We start from the raw sequence: 17,808 nt of genomic DNA on the forward strand, positions 1-17,808 counted from the left end.
GCAGGTCCCACACATGCATTCATGAAACAGTTATGAAAAATAAGAGTGACGAACTATTATACAAGTGTCAGATTGAAGAGCATTATTTGGGCAGAGGGATATCTTGGAGTAAGAGTGTTCTCATTGCGTTTTTCTTTATTAAGTGGCAGCCCTCAAAGTCAAACTACTCTTAAGACTTCAGAGCACAAGAGCTATGCACTTCCCCGTACCAAAGACACACTGCCACATGATTAATGACTTACAACCTGAAACTTTAACCCAAACACACATGACTACACATCTACAACGTAATACTAAAAACTATCAATCGGCATAAACGAGACACCACTGTGGTACCTGAACAACCTTACTTTTAAAGCTAAAATACGAGTTTCATTCACAGTCAATGGAAAAGCAAGCAACAAACCAAGTTGCATTTCTTCAGACTTTAATGGATAAAAAGTAACTAAACAAAGGTTTAGTAGCAAGTAGTGAATGACGGAATAATCGAGGAGAGCAGTGTCTTATAAATTAACAGGTTTCGAATTGCTGATGACATTTAGCTCTTGCGTCTACTCTAGTAGAGGAGAGACCAGTCTACCATAGAAGCTACTGCTAGCTCCGCAGTCCAACTAGTGTCTTACAAAACATGCACATGTGACATTACCATTGAGTGTGAGAGATATATATGTATATATATATCCAAATATAATGGGCCATACATAATTGGCAAAAAGTAAAAAAAGGTGCATTCCATGTGGAAGGAAGTTCGATGTGCAATACTAGCTCCTGGTTACCCAGTGGTGGCTCCTGCGTAATGGATGATAGTAGTTTGTGGTCGCTCCTGCTTATCAAATCATGAAGTATTCAAATTATAGTGGTCCTTTTTGAAGGATAAAACACCACAATCAATGTATCAAAAAGAAATAATGTTACTATCGCAATAACTGGTCGGGTGTTACTGCTATTAGCACCCTGGGTTTTCAATCCAGAAATCCGGGGTGCTAACAGCAATGTATTTTGTTTGAATGAACGAGACGCAGCGAGGATGGCAGCCGTGGAACTGGAAGGTGGGCTCCATGCAGAGCCCCTTTTTTGTTTCTATGGCAGCGGGGTAGGGACAAGGAGCAGCCATCGGTTGTTTGGAATGCAGGCTTGGATCATGGGATGCAGCCTGCGATCCAAGCTCCCAGATTGCTAATTATGCAGAGAACAATGAAGAGATATGCTCCAGAACTAGATACCATGGTCAATCAAGGAGAAAAATCACATTTTAGCTGCATATAAAAAAGTGCACCTCTATGACCATCAACTACAGGAAAACTTTGCATCGTTGGATTAAAAGTCAGATCAGATATGAGCACGAAGCTCAAGGGACTGCTGTGTGATTCAGAAACTCAAGGTGTACCATTTCAACTTGGTTGATAGCCACCCATGTGCAATTTTATGTTGTACGTGGGTGTATAATTTTATGTCATAACGCTGGCACTACCCAAAAGGTCTTGGAGTGCCTTTACTCTATTTGTTCACTTATCGTTCCCAACTCGGAATGCTGTGAGCTGCTAAGTGTTGGCGTTGAGAAGAGACCAGATGAGGGTTACTTTCCAATGAAGCCTGGAAGGTAGGCATGTGGGACGGCCCTGCATTTTATACGTTCATATTTCACTGAGGTGACGGCACAGCGAGGAGTTATGGATTTTTGAATGTTGTGCATTTGCAAAATGGGGTCAATGAAACCCGCATAAACATGCTTCCCTAAAGAAAAAAGAAAACAATCCAGGCCGTAAAGATAAGCAGCCAGACCATTACTTTTCCAACATGGGTTTTGCACAGGAGTAGATTTTCAAAGCTCCTTTGTGTTGCCTAATCCTGCCGAGTGTGGAAGTTGGATATGAAATCAAGGCGCATGGCAGCCAACCGCCTGAAATTTGATTACAAAGTGACATGATGTCATGTATCCAGGACAACAGCAGCATTCTGGTCCCCGAGGGATAAAACCGTCCCTGGACAAAGCTTCAGGCAACGCTCACCTGCAAAACTGTGAAACTGACTATTGCAACGACAGCATTGAAACAAAAGGTTATTTCAATGCAAATGCTACATAAAGTAACATAAAATAATTTCTATTTGAACCCTTTGTAAAAAAAAAAAAAGAAATAATTTTAAAAAATGATTATGTCACCACTAACAAACAAAACAGAAAACAAAATCCTGTCAGTTGTGTGCTCTTCACACCATTACTGCTTTGTTCTCTACTGGTATGGCACCCCGATTCCCTGGCAGTTTGGGATAACTAAAAATAGCCCCTACGGGCTCTATGGCGGCACAAATCAGATTTGCAAAGAAACACCAGAAAATCATTCCAGAGGTGACCACAGTACATACAATTTTAAAAACCTGTGTAAAGGCACGTGTGGTGCTTTAAGTGGTCTGCAACTCAAGCCGGGTGTCCGGTGCCGCAATTAGGAGGCAACACTCACCTCACCTGAATGTGGCCTGTCGCGCCCCCATAAGAGCCCAGGCCAGATTTTGCAAAATTCAGGTAAGTGTTGCTTTGCCTTTTAATTGCAGCGTTGACCCCCCTTTCCCCAGATAGGCACGACTTTCACTGCAGATGCAGGGATCATCACCCTCACACTGGGGGTGATGATCCCTGCATCCCTAATGAAAGGGGTGTCTGGCAGGAGGGTGGAGACACAATGGAAAGCTAGTTTTTTTTTGTAAAGCCTGAAGTTCTTGCTTGTCTGCGAGCGCTTGAGACTGTACAAAATTGTGTCACCGACCGCCCCACCCCACCCCACACCACTTTGATTAGAGATGCAGGGAGGTCGGCAACACAATGACAAGGCAAGACTATTTCTAAAGCCTGAATCTCTCACTTACACTCAAGAATTTCAGACTTTACCAAAAAAGCTTTGCCTACTACCAACTGGGTGGGCTGGGGCTAGTAGGGTACTTAAGGGGTTTTGGCAGGGACCCGTCTCAAGCACAATTTTTAGAGCCTGGTGGGGGTCTCCCCCAGGCCACTTAATGCCCTGGGCACAAGCCTTACCTTCCGACATGTGTTTTGGGCTCAAGTATATATGTCCCTCAGTGATGAGACAGCGGTTGGTGGACAAATATAGAAACGTAGAAAAGAAGTTGAACGATCCACATAAATATTTGTAAAAGAGGTCTGATGATCAGGAAGGTTATCGATTGCAATGATTTGAGGACTTGTTTTTAACAGTCAGGTTTGTACTTCTATTTACATTTATGTTTGCCACCCTTTACCTGTAGACCTCACCCCAATCCTACTTTCCACCCCTTCTAATTAACCCTTTCCATTCCTCCGTGCTTAATGGGACATTTTTAAAATATTCTTTCTAAATCAAATAGTAGCTGTTGAATACAGCTTTTCAGAACATATTTTTTGTTGACTTACAAAGCAAGTGATATTAGGAAAGTAAAACTAATAACCCCCTCTTCTTAAAGCCCTTGGATTAATTCTGCCTCTTCCTGATCTTTTAATTTACAACTGCTTTCTGATGGTGCAGTGGCTGTAGAAAGTTATCTGTTTTTACAGAAGCTTTGAGAATCAGAAGGAAAAAACACTGGGGGTGAAAATAAAGTTTGTCTCGTGTTAAGAAATCTTATCAAGATGATTGTTATTGTTGGCTCTCTGCTTATATGGAAATGTAAAGTTAACCAATGAGGAAATGGTTGGGCAAGTAAAAAAAATAAAAAATAAAAAGCAGTTCACGTGCGATGGTTTGAAGGGGGTGGGATCTTACTACACGATGTGATTGGATACTTGTTAATAGATCACCATCGGGGTAGCTTGTGCATTACACAGTAGGAAGGAAAAATATAGTTAATTTAAGATATATCACGAATTTCAGAGCAAGGATGTGCAAGTTAAAGAGCAAATTGTGCACTATACAGTCATTGCAGATTTCATTCTCGCCATCGCTATGCTACCAATGCATTCCCCTTTCAATAGTAGCCGAGGAGCTCAAACTTATAAGATACGGGTATGCTTAAGGAATTCCACAGCGCCACGACATACCACAAATTCTTCTAGTTGCCGAGACTGTTATAGTTTGACTCAGATGTCTTCAGTCAGATCATTTACAGCCCCTTCACTTCTGACTGTCTACCTCCTCGAGGGTCAAATGAAACCCATCAGCAAGATCTTAGCCCACAAAAAAAGATTGGCTATGTGGGGGAATACCACAAACACACTGCACATAAAAAAGCAGCAGAATACAAGGTTAGCCATGTAACAAATGAACTCGTGAAAAGATGGTTTATTAAAAAGATAGGGCATATGCAATAAAAATCCAGTGGTCGAAGTGGGTGGGAGCAGTTTACTGTTCCTATACTTTTATTACAAAAAGAAACCATTCCGGAATGGTTTTAAAGTGTAGGAAGAAGTTGAGACTTGCACTTCAGTACACTGCACATTTCAGTAAACAGCAGGTGTGTGTTTGGGGGTTTGAATTGCACATAGAAGGGGCATAGCGATGGGGTTGGGGAGGCCAGCAGGGCACATACTGCTTTTTGCACACTTCGACCACTGTTAATATCCCTTTATCTCTCAAAAAAGTACTGGCTAGTCTTCTGGTGCCATCGCTTATGGAGACACGCGCAATGAGCCTGGGAGGCATTTTCATGGGGCTGTGAAGGAAGTAGGATCACAAAGCATACCCGTGGCAGCATGGATACTAGAAAGGTATAGTCTTGGCAGTCACTTAATCCAGTGTGGTTTGCAATACCAGTTGTGACTAACTGCCAAAAATAAAAATAGACGGTAGGATGAAAAACTAAATGTGAAGCCACGGCCACTGACAATCAGAGCTGAAACCCGAATCGCCAACAAGTACCCATGTTCTTTGCAATTGCTTGAAAGGAGGAGTGACTCCTTCGTTCTTCGAACGGATAAAATGTATACTGCAGAAGCTTGTCGAAAGGGTATATTGTGGCTCGCCGTTAGGGATGTAGTGAAGAAACACGCTGTGCACTTGACAGGAAAGCTTGGGAGATGAACGCCTCATTCCAAAAAAGAAAAAGAAATTATACACTGCCATCGTAACCGCAGACAGAGGTGTAAACGCATCTTCCTAAAGAGAAGGCGTTTTAACTGAGGTTAATCGATATGTTGCGTTTGTTTGGTTTCGGGGAATCACAATGAGATCTTTAAATCTACAGGCAATGTTGTCTTATCAGGACCAAGCGTAACCTTTACTTAGCATTTCTCTAGCACCTGATGAGCATTGGAGAAAGGATGAGGCTGAACCAGAGTTCACAGTAGTTACCATTTAGGTTGGCTGAACCACTGTATAAATCCTGTGTCCAATTCAGCCGCAGAGTCAATAGAATGAGGAAAGAACCATAAAAGTGCATAAAGGATAAACTGACATGTTCTTCGGCTGCTAGCTATTACTCATTAGCTGATTCACATGTTCAAGGACAGGCAATTTTGTGCTTCTAAAGCTGGCTATGCAGGTTTGCCTGACTTCTGTAGTAAAAAGTATTTTCCCAATATGACCGGACTGCAGATTCTTGCACTTCTAATCATACAGTGGCACGCACCCAAGAACAGCAGTATGGGGTCAACGGCAAACTATGTTCACGATACACACAAAAATCCCAACATATGCAGCTGAGCAATAGAGGTTGTAACCACTACGTCTACACGGAACGGCGCTCCAGCAAGACAGTTTTGCCGGAGCGCAGTTCTGTCTTGTTCCAGCCCAATTCCTCCCGTTTCTAGTCAAGTTATTATTCTACGTGAAAAGTCACAGGTTGGGCGCAGAAGGGGGCGGGGGGAACGGATTACTGTTGCAGTATGGCATTCTGTTCATACTAGAGATTTTAAAAAAAACAGGCAGTAGATCACGTCTGAAATGCATTGGATCCTTGTAAACATGACTGCCTGCCTGTGTTTTCTTAACATATGACACTATTGCCGAATCACATTTTATGTATCAACATTTTGATCAGAAGTGAAGAATGTAATAATTGACTGGTATACACATGAACGAAAGTATACATGATTTGAATGGGTTTTTCCATTTGGGGGTTCACCCCGTTACTGACATGGGTGCTGCCAGTTTTTCTCAGTCCAGTATCAGATCCCTAGCACAAAGGGATTTCTGGTGTGTGGACCCCACAATTGTTAACTAGGGTATGTACTCTTGTGAACAGGTGGTGCCCACCGACTACAGATCTCTTAATGTTACATCCAATAGGCCTCGCAAATGCTTAAAAATCCCACTAGACCTACGTTCCTTAATTTACATACTCGCCCCGTGTTAAAAGGTGAATATTTACAGGTGGTTTTCTATAAAACATTGCTTGTCACCAAAAGCAAACTTCATACTCGGTGCAATACTACCACCCAAAGGATAGCCATGTACAGTGAAACCTTTATTTGCCATTTACTGCAAAGTTTGTCAGTAAAAAAATAACAAATAAAAATAAAATAAAAAACATAAAGTTTCTAAACATCCCCATAATCGCCAGCAAGGTCAAGTACCCTGCAAATGGTACTCGCCCTTCAGAAAATCTCCTCGCCAATCCGAGTGGGCTAGATTTTGCATGCCCTGATCTAAGCCACATATGATGCAGCCAATATGTGCTGAAACCTTCATTCAGAATGTAAATTGACAAGCAGATCTACTGTGACGTAGTAAATAACTAGCTGTGAAAACCCAATTTCAGAAGACCTCATCAGGGGAGGCTCTGAGCAAGATAATGAAGACAAAATATGACACTTAGCAAACACTTTACCTCTAGACCCAAAGCCCCATACTTAAGGGTTGAAAAATTGCCAGGAGCTACTTAGCCTTATGTGTAGCCATTGGCATGCTAAACTTGGCACCAAGAGCTAATTTAGACCCCCCCACTCCAAATGGTATCACACAAACATAGCAATGGTAAAGTAACCGTTTGATGAAATGTATAAACTAACAAAGATATTTAAAACAAAATTAAGGTATATAAAAATAGGGAATACAGTCAGTTTGCATCTTATGCAAAAGTTAGATTTGTGGCATACATACTCAATTGTGTTGCTGTGCAGATGTTTTGGACCTAGAAGAGTACCTACGTAATACCACCACCGATCCCCAGAGATGAAAGCCAAGTACCCAGCACCTCAGAGGAACAGGCTTTAATTTGAGTCAGTGCATGATGGGTGGACATGTAATGCTTTGGGGCGAACAACAATACCAAAGTGGTCTGTGATGCAGGGATTACTTACCAGTAATCTTCATGATGCCTAGTCCCTTCTCTTCCATGTCACAGTCATTTTCTCCATGAAGGAGTCGGCCTAAACCAAGTCCCTTTCTAACCCTGGTATAAAGATCACGCAGTACCACCAGACGTCCAGTCAATTCCCAAGAAGACTGCACGGATGGTCTCATGAGATGGAGGTGGGTAGTCAGGACAGATGAGGGAGGGAAGGGCTAGGAGTAATGAATGGTAAAGTAGCCCCTGCGTTACCTACACACCCCTCCTCTTAACCCCAGTACTGTCGAAGTATGCTCAATACAGAACCGTACAGCACACCAAGAAAAAATGCACATCCAAGACACTGCAAAACCCAGTGAACCTTTAATTCCACCAACATTCAAGGAATAACAGCCTGTAAAACAGATGATGCAAAGGCACAATCTGCCTGCCCTGGGATTTCCAGTCTAATGCTGAGCCAAGGTATTGGAGGAAGCCCAGCCAGCAGGCCTACGGATATCCTGCAAAAGGGTCTCGCTAGATTCAGACCGAGGGGTGGCCATACCCCTGGTGAAGCAACTCACTGCCTTTTTTCAGCAGAGTGGAACATGCCACAGCAATAGTGTCTTTAGTCCATCTACTGATGGTCATGGAGGAAGCCTTATGTTGTTTATTAGCAACTCTGAAGGTAACAGACTGCTGGGAGAACGAGGAAGCTGTAGTAGTGTGTGCTTACCGGGGGGACAAGTGTAGTAGTGCGTGTTGCATGGAATGTTATGTGGTGCGCATGTTAGGAGCGTTCATGATGGGATTTGTGACATGAGCTGGGTGTTCGCATAGTGACAGTTGGAGACTGCTTGTTTGCCGGACAGGGCGCCGGTGTTCTTGCTCAGATCTTCAACACAGGAGCATATGAACAATAAAGCTGTAACAGGGGGCGTGGCTAACTAGCCACAGAATAGGACGTGCCTTCTCGTGCAGCTCCTGCCGATCCGACACTGGTCCTAGAAATTAGGCTTGAATAATAACTCTTGTGCTCCAGAAATGAAGTTATGGATATCTGAATAGACACTCTGCAGCAAGCTCGAAAAGCAAGGGAATCGTGCCTGGCACCCGGGAGAATATAGAACTTTGAGTATGCAGCCGCGCGGATACATTGTTGCCAAGATGGCAACCAACAAAGCGATCGCACCCACAGCCTCTGAGAGGACCGAATGCAGCTGAATGGCGGCGGAAAACGAAGGAAGGTAGCTGCCACAGGACGCGCGACGCTCTGCTTTCAAGGCATGCTCCGGACATTCATTTACTTATAGCAATAATGTGGCAGCGCTTTGGAGCTTGAGTGGGCGAGGCGATCGCCATAGGGTGATACAGTTGTCGTGTCACGGAGGACGGGCATCTGGTGTTCGCGCGGCTCCCTGCCGCTCATAAACATTGCAACAAAGGATACAGATCGCGGGTGACGGTGAGATCTGCACAGAGGACACCAACCGATTATTACGTGCGGCTATATGAAGATGACGGGGAGGATAATCGTGCGACGATTGTAGAAACATTGGAGGACATAGGATTACCACAGATTAGTGCAGAGGAAAGGAGCTGGATGAGCCGATCACTCTAGAGGAGTTAGAGAACATGGTGAGACAGTTGCCCACTAGTAAGACCCCAGGGGCTGATGGACTCCCAAGTGAATTCTATAAAGCATTCAAAGGAGAAGTGCTTCCCCCTCTGCTGGATATGTTGAATGAGGCATATGAGCTGGGCAGACTGCCAGAGTCACTCAGAGAAGCGATTATAATACCGCTACCCAAACCCAATAAGTCCGGGCAAAGCTGTGGTTCATACAGACCACTGTCAATGTTAAATCAAGTCAGTAAAATACTGACTGTTTTGGCGAATAGACTGAGGAGGGTAATTGGCAAATTAATAAATCGGGATCAGACAGGCTATGTCCCTAATTAGAATATATCTAATAATCTCAGAAGGCTCCATAGAGTCATCAAATATGGGAACGAGAATGATGGTGACCTGGCAATTGTGTCACTAGACGCAATAAAGGCCTTTGACTCGGTCAAATGGCCTTGGTTGCTGGCGGCTCTGGCCGGCTATGGGATGGGTCCTGGATACTTACAGTGGGTGAAAATGTTATACAGTGAACCGCTAGCCAGAGTCAAAACAGGAGCAGGGATATCGGAAAGGTGGCAACTCCGTAGGGGCACCATTCAAGTTCCCCCATGCTCTATATATTGGCTCTGGAATCCTTAGCGATCTACCTGGGGCATGACACGATAGGCATGGCAGTAGGAAGTGAACGACAGCAGTAGGAAGTGAACGACAGCAGATATCCCTATATGCAGACGATGTGCTGGTGTATATGCAACACCCGGAGGAAAACCTCCAATATATCTTGGAGGTTATGGAAAGATATGCAGGGATGTCAGGCATAGCAGTGAACCCTCAGAAGTCCAGCATGTTCCCATTAGGTGGATATAAAGGGATCCCCTTGAATCAACTGCCGGTGTTACAGATCCCATGGGTGGTTGGCACATTTCGCTATCTAGGGTTAGACATATACCACACGGTGGAAGAAGAGCATAGGTGTAACACTGAGGTAGCTATCAAGAAAATCGAAAATTGTATGAGGTTTTGGGTAAAGCTGCCTTTAGCAATGATGGGGCGTGGGGCGATGTTGAAGATGGTGGTCCGGCCTAGGCTGCTACACTATTTTGGGAACATTCCGTATTGGATACCAAAGAAGTTCTTCACCAGATTGGACAGCATGTGTAGGGACTTCCTGTGGCACGGAACAGAGTGGCTCTCTGGAAGCTACAGAATTGTTATGGAGAGAGGGGGTATCAAACTGCCTAATTATGAAGTCTACTATGTAGCAGGCAAGCTGCAATACGTGGCCAAATGGCTCTTTGAGGAGAGTATCTCAGAATCCAGGTTGTTTGGCCAGGATTGCGCCCCATTTTACTTAAGAGAAGTGTCTGCCCAGGGCAGAGATGGAGGGGCGCCCCAAGATAATAGTGCTTGGATGGAGGATGTGGCATAGGGCCTGCCAATTGATGGAGAACCCGTCCCCGTGTTCCACTTAAGTACCATTGGTAGCACTAGCGGGAGGAGAGAAGCAATTACGGGTGATAATCAGAAACCATTGGGAACCGGTCGGGATAGCGACCATGGGAGATATATGGCAAGAGGGGACCACAATAGATTGAGACGTTGAGGGTGGAAACCGGGTTACATACAGGCCAGTTTATCACGTACCATAGACTGGTGCAGAGAATTAAGAAAACTTGGCCTGAATTGGTACTGGAGGGAGAACCAGATGCTACTATAGACTTAATATATGACATAGCGGAGGGGGGGCACGAGATAACTAGAATATATGAGATGGTGATGTCCAGAGTGGGGAAGGAGGTAGTACAATTGAGGCAAGAATGGGAAGGAGAAGTGGGAGCCCCGAAGGGATGTGGGAACGAGCCCAGGGGTATCATAGGAAGGTGTCGAGGAACGCTAGACTAAAGCAGATACAGCTGTATATCACGCATAGAGCGTATCTGACACCCCAAAGGATATATAGGTTTAAAATGCAGGACGGCAAGCATGAGAATGTGGGCATGGTGCATATGTTTTGGTCATGCCCGGTTATTGAGCGCTTCTGGAGCGAAGTGGCACACAAGCTAGCAGAAAGAGGTATTAAGATAGTGGTGGATACTGTGTGGGCCTGCTTGTTAGGGGGGTTCCCTAGGCCACAGAAACAAGCATGTGAGCAAACTAAAAGGACCTGGCATACGCACTTGCAAAGAGATGGATTGCTATGGGATGGAAGACATGCCACAAACCACGAGTGGAGGTATGGTGGAAGGGTTTGCAGAAATGGGTGGAGGCAGAAACTATGGTATGGCAGGAAACTAATGTTACTGTATGCACTGCAAGTTTGGTTTGTATTGTTTGTTAATAACTAATAAAAAAGTTTTTTTTTTAAAAAAACAATAAAGCTGTAACATCGTAACTGAGCTGGCTCCGTGTGCTGCTTCATCCGGAACCATACATTTTTACACTGCTGACGAGGATGTCCAGGTCGCTGCAGCGGAGGGGGCAGTGGTATGACTGAGGACACCACCGTCCACAACAACTATTGCCCTGTCCGGCAGGACTGCATAAGTGAGCAGTCGTCGCAGTGTTCTGACGCAGGGTGCAGCTCGGATTTTGGGCGGAGGAACTGACTGAGGAGGCGACCTTTCCCTGCTGGTCTGAACTGTGTCAGTAGCAGTGGACAGATCGAGTGTGACAGCTGTACGGGCGGCGAGTGCCTGAAGGCAGTCCGGGTGAAGAGGAGCTTGCTGCCCGTCTCATGGATCAGGAGACATGGGATAGGGTTGCCGGCACGCTGGCTTCTATGGAGGACTCGAAGCAGTGTTTGGAGCCTTCAGTCCTGGTTAAGTGCGTTGGACACGTTTCCACTGCGGAGTTGGGGTTGGAACTGATGATGTTGTTAGCCCCTATTTGTTTGTTGGAATGCGACGTGGCGGACGTCCATCAGGGGCTCTAGGCACCAATTGTTGTGGTATTCCAGGACAGTGTCATCATCCCAGCGCCAGGAAGTGCACATCCGCTGGAGAACATGGGTTGCGTTCCAGGCGGGGTGTCCTCCGGATTTGCATTCGGTGGTAACGCAAGGGGATCTGCGTCAAAGAGGAGGCTGGATGGCGAAGGACCACAGGTTGTCACGGAACATTCTTTGGTTGTCACGGAACATTTTGCTCCACGTCTCAGGAAGAGACTGTGTATGCAGGCCTGTGCACTCTGCAGTATGGAGGTCGGTCTTTTCAAGTTCTACTGTGACGGTTGTGGAGTTTTGTTGAAGTCTCTCAAGGAGTTCGACCCGGAGCTGTGGGGTTTTTATATGAGGTTGACCGACCTCAGTCTCTCGGAGGATTAAAGCACCTGGATGTTGGTGAGGTCTGTATGTCAGTAAAGTGTGCATGTCTGTGTAGTGGCCTTTTGTTTAGTGAAGTGTTGCAATGTCGGACCGTTGCAGTGTGTGTGTGGAACAAGTGTTTTCGTTGTGGCCCTGTTCCGAGGTTATGTATTTATTCATTGTTGTCCATTTTTTTCATTGTATTTTGGTGAAGTTTTCAGATACTCAATGTTCATTGTTTCCCTTTCAGGTTGGTGGACTTGAGGGTTTTACCTTTCGGGGGTTTTACCTTTTGGGGTTGCAGTATGTGCATTACTGCATTATTTTTACCTCTTCGGGGAGGACGGACTTGAGGGTGGGTATTTCCTCAAGATTTGAGATGTTTACATTTGTGTATTTACGTTTATTGCCTTTTTTCCTTTTTAGGGGGGGGCGGACTGGAGGTAGATATTTGCCTTGAGTGTGTGTCATTGCGTTTCCCTTTGAGGTTTGAGTGGGAGCTATTAGGAGATGTTGTAACCCGTAAATTGACTCTGGTTTTGTTGTGGGGTCGCGGGAGGGGCGCAATGTGTGATTGTGTTCCATATGATTTCTTGAGTCGCGGCTAGTGAATTTAGGGCGTTTTTTATGTCAAGGTTTAGTATGATGCACGGGATTGGTGCAATTTTGGCCTTTGATGTTGTAAACGTTCATTGGTTGAGACGTGGTTAGGCCATATTTCTTCAGGCGTAACGGGATTCCAGCCGGGTCCTGTTACCTGTCCTTAGGATTTGTTTTGGAGGTGAGGGATCTGGCTGTTGAGTGTCCTGCTGGATGCTCCTACAGTGTAATGGGTGCTGAGGTCTTCCATCATTCCTTAGCCGTGGTAGGCAATTTTGGATCTATGGCTGTGACCAGGGTTGTATAGTGTTCAGTGCAGTTGTCTGCTGACGTCATCCTGTATTTGTTGCTTAGGGTGTGCCATTTTTGGTTGGTGGTTGCGACTAGGAGGGTCACGTTAGAACCTAGGTATTCTTCATCATCGAGTAAGGTGCGGAATTGTAACGTGTGGTGTTTGGGAGTGGATTTGGTGTACGTGTATTTGGTCTGACGTAACGTTGTTCTGTGTTCTATAGAATTTTGTTAGTTGCCTCTGATTTAGTACGTTCTTGGGACCATTATGGAATTTGTGCTTGGGGGTTGTGTGTTGTAGGAGTTGTAAGACTTGTTTGGGTTGTTGGCCTAACTGGGGAAGAGGTGTTGTATGGTCCTCTGGGCTGATGGCCTTATTACGGGGGGGGGGGGGGAAATGTAGTAGTGTGTGCTTACTGGGGACAAGTGTAGTAGTGTGTGTTGTGTGGAATGTTATGGGGTGCGCGTGTTAAATTGCATCACAAATGCTCCTGTGTCATGAGCTGGGTGTTCACATAGTGACAGTTGGAGACTGCTAGTTTGCCGGACAGGGCGTCGATGCTCTCGCTCAGATCTTCACCACAGGAGCATGTGAACAACAAAGCTGTAACATTGTAACTGAGCTGGCTCCGTGTGCTGCTTCATCTGGAACCATAAATTTTTACAGAAGCCCTCCCCAAACAGCACAGCAGAACCTCCCTGACATCCAAACCCACCAGTTGGGAGTGCACCGCTGGACCCGAAGAAGAAGGACTAGCCAGGATCACCAGCTCCTAAAAAACATGTACATTTGAGACCACCTTCGGATGGAAGGGTCACATCTCAAGGTTACTACTTCAGGAGACAACAATATGGTAGTGAACACAGAAGCCCTCAGATCCCCAATCCTGCGGGCAGAAACCACTCCAGTCGTAAAATGCAACCAAATGTCTCATATCAGTTGCCCCCAAGCCCCTTTCATGCCATGCCACATGCCTACCTACTCAGGCCCTTTCTTCCGGTGTTCTCTCCTCCACGTTTCCCTAGCAACTATGTCTTGGGCCTGCACCTGGATTTAGTCGGACAGAACTGTGGCATTTCTGTCTCCCCAGCCCAGCTCCTTACCTTGGTGTGCTGCAATTCTATGCTCCACCACCAACCCAAGTCTGGACGGAGCCCCACGCGAGCGACAGCCCAGCAAGTCTTCTCCAAACGTCATAAGAGACTGAAGCCCAGCCAAAAAACCGGGTGGTGTGAATGTGCAGCAACATCTTTATACGGAGTGGCGGGCGAAATACTATAAGGGACTAGGGTGAAGGCCGACTTCTTCATAGAGCAGAGGGCTAGGAAGGACGTGGCGGTAAGGACGGGACCCACAATGCAGTCCAATCACGGTCGGCAATGTCAAGTGGCGTCCCTAAGAATGCAGTCCAATCAATTGCTGATAAGCAAGAAACCCGCGTCAGCACATGCATTTTCAACCTTCCTAGGAACGACGAGGGAGAAATGTAAACTTCTACAGCACACAAATGTTCAACTGGAACTTAAAGACACAAATAAGGCATATAAAATCGCCCTTCTCGTTATGATTTATCTCTATTAAAATTATGTTCAGAAGAGCACATGACACCCGTTTGCTTTACTGCAGCATGGAAAGACAATAGCCTCAATACGAACAGGGCATTACATTACTACAACTTAAATGTTAAGTGGTCAAAACATCCTGTTCAAAACATCTATGATGGGGAAAAACGGTTACAAGATTGGCTGAGTTACGTTAGAAAAAAGGCACACGCAAAAAAATAAATAAAATAATGTACGTTTTGATAAAGTATGGATGTTGTCCCAGGTCAACTAATGTAACATTTTAACCGCAAAATAGACCAATCCTAAAAACGTTAATGTACGAGTGGCTGAAGGCTGCACCGAGAGAAATTCACGTACTGGGCGGGCACTTAAACAGTGCAGTGGGGATGTCCCACATACGAGAATGAGACGTGTGCATAAGCCCCAAGACCTCCCTTCGTAGAATAGCTGACTGCTCACGAATCCCAACGTGCTCCGCTCGATGACAGTACACCCCATCAGTATCGGATATACAAATATGGCAGGAGGCAACTGAACCGAGGCTATAACTCGCTGTACATTGCCATGTCTGCATCAGATCTGTGCACATATTAGAGAGACAAACAGCGCCTGGCGTCACCTAGCAACTACTTCTCTGGGCCAGTCATACCAGAGAGGAAAATGCGCACGCCAGCAGCAAAGCACTGCTTCTCTGCCAGTTATGTCCGTCCCTAAAAAGGTGGGGCCAATCTCAGTCCACTGGCATCCAGGGCAGAGAAGAACAGTCATAACCCGAGTACAGAAAGCTACTTCACAAGCAGAAAAGAGCTACACCACCGACATATGTAAAATTGCAACTACACAACAGAAAAAAGAAAAAAAAAACAGACGGCGCAATCATGTACCTCTAAAACTTAATCAAAGGCAGCGGAAACAATCAACGAGGTGCAAAACAAAACCAGACGATAGCGGCCAAAACAGCAAACGCGACCCACCCAGTACAAAATCAAGATGTACCTACCCAAATAACTAAGAGGAAGCCCAAATCGGACACACATCGCTACCCTCTAAATAAAAGCAACTAGAAGGCGGGGGAATACACACGATTATACCGCGTGTGCGCCTGCGCCATTAAAGGTGTGGGCCATAAATGCCCGGCTAATCGGAGGATTCTGTAGGTGAAAGCAGAGGCACTCTTTCACTGAAAGTGAAGCGCCCGGTTTGGGTGAGGGTCCAACCACAATCCATACATGGGGGAAATGGCTAATGCGCGTATACATCCGACATGTAAAGTTTATAAGTATGAGAGCGCTTCCTGGTGCGGAAGCAGGGTCTGAAACAACACCAGTAATTACAGCTGAGAACAGGCGCTCAAAACTCGTGATGACGATCATGTGGCCCTGTCTGAACTTTATCTGGGAGCGCATGTGCTGGGGGAGGGGCATGTGACACAGCTGCCGACTGCTAGGCTCGAACTCAAGTCCATTCGGAGCAGATGAACACAGGATGGCGAAGAGCCAAGGGTATACACATAGAAACACGTGTCTTTCACTCGTCCCATCGCTTGCACAAAGCCTTGCTGCTAGGCAGTCACCGGGAAAAGGGCCGCCTGGCAGGGCAACACTTAATACACTACTGACGCTGGAACCAACGTGAGAACAGCACAGAGCGGATAAAGGGTGGCACAGCTTGTGAACAGTCACGAACTTCACACTGCATTGTAACAAGCGATCCCCGTTCCCCAGAGTATAAGGTGCCAGTAGCAGGGCGAGACGGTGACCATACACTGTATGGGGACCCACACTCTGCATGCCCACCGCCCCCACGCATGGTAGGCTTAACTTCCTCACACTGCATGGCATTGTATACCGCGCACAGCATGGCCGCCAATGCTGCATGCTTACCACCCCACATCGCACAAAACCGATCTACAGTACTGGGTACAACACTTCCCCTAACAAACAACGTGTATGCCAAAACACCGTTCGTGGCACAGCCCCCTCCCCCAACACAAATATCCAGCATCCCACATACTGAATGAGCAGTGAGCTGCAAACCCCACCTTGTATCATCCTGATCCCTTTCTGCATGCCAACACTGGAACACATACTGGGCACACAACCCCTTCCGGGAAAGTCCAGCACCCGACACCATCCATGGGCAGTTCCAGACGCACACGCAGCAAAGGCTACAATAACCCAACCCTGGCTCGCGCCGTGCCACCCTCCTCTCGCCTCCAGCCCCTATTCAAAGAGACGGTAATTACAGGGTCCCGGGTGCCCCGGCATGATACTGTAATGGTTACCACGCGTTACTGGGCACAATGCACATACTCACAGACATGTAGCGTGTCCCGCGCGCTCTGCAAAGCTCGTGTGTGTCTATGTGTCACACACAGACCAGCAGCTGCTCCCCGCACCGCCGCGCGCGCACAGCCACGCCTACCCCCAGCCAGTCTCCATGGCAACCAGGCGCCCTAGCCGCCACTGCTTGCCCCGCCCCCACAGCTGCGCTGACGCAGCGGACTACCAACATCCCACGCCCCGAGGCATCACGGATCCACCCATCTTGCATCCGGTGCCGCCTAGTCCAAAGATATAGAAAAGGGACTAAAAGCCCGTCCAGTCTTCTAGTAACAGGAAAACAAGTAGACGGCCATTTTGGATTACAAATGTGCCTGTGTTTCAACAAATTCCCTTGCAAATCTACCCGAAACGACAGTCATAGTTCCTGCTCTGACACCGCGACTGTGCAATTGGTCAATTATTGGTGACCTCGCCGGAGTACCTATTTCACTCCAGCAAGAAACACTGGGCAGCCTCTGGTCTGGTAATCCGCGGGCTCAAATCGCTGTTCGATGCGAAAATGATAATTGACTCGCTGTTTCAAAGATTTCGCAGATTACTTGCCATCGCTTCAATCTCATTATACCTACAACGTGTGGGATGGAAAACGATGACCATGCGAAATTATCAAGACGCCTATATTACGAAAGAACTGATCTTGCGTAGTCTTGTCTTGCTGAATTTGTCCTTTCCATCTAATGCTAATAGATAATTGATGTGTGACCTACACTCAGAAGAATCTTGACTCTAAATGTTCAGAATATTTCAGTTGGGGCCCCCAACTGAAATATTCTGAACATTTAGGGGGATCTAAATTGGAGTTTTTGAGGTCGTCTACTGGGTGGTCCCTTCTGTATATAGCGTAAAAGTGGATCCCACAGTCATACCTGGCAACCTTTTTTGTTT

The 17,808-nt window shown here is 46.2% G+C and overlaps 1 protein-coding gene across 2 annotated transcripts in view; it reads right to left on the reverse strand.

Moving 5' to 3' along the window:
• The window catches only part of FOXN2 (forkhead box N2), a 223,044-nt gene extending 206,012 nt beyond the window's left edge, over positions 1 to 17,032 (reverse strand). The window contains exon 1 of one of the 2 annotated variants that reach the window (XM_069608411.1): positions 16,895 to 17,032. The gene's annotated coding sequence lies outside the window, so the exon portion shown is untranslated. Of the gene's footprint in view, positions 1 to 16,619; positions 16,704 to 16,894 lie in introns of those variants that run through there. The other variant, XM_069608412.1, reaches the window with a different exon arrangement.
• Positions 17,033 to 17,808: the final 776 nt, after the last annotated feature.

The sequence above is a fragment of the Ambystoma mexicanum genome, chromosome 4q (genome assembly GCF_040938575.1).
Source record: "Ambystoma mexicanum isolate Mex_15411 chromosome 4q, UKY_AmexF1_1, whole genome shotgun sequence".
Taxonomy (NCBI): Eukaryota; Metazoa; Chordata; class Amphibia; order Caudata; family Ambystomatidae; genus Ambystoma; species Ambystoma mexicanum.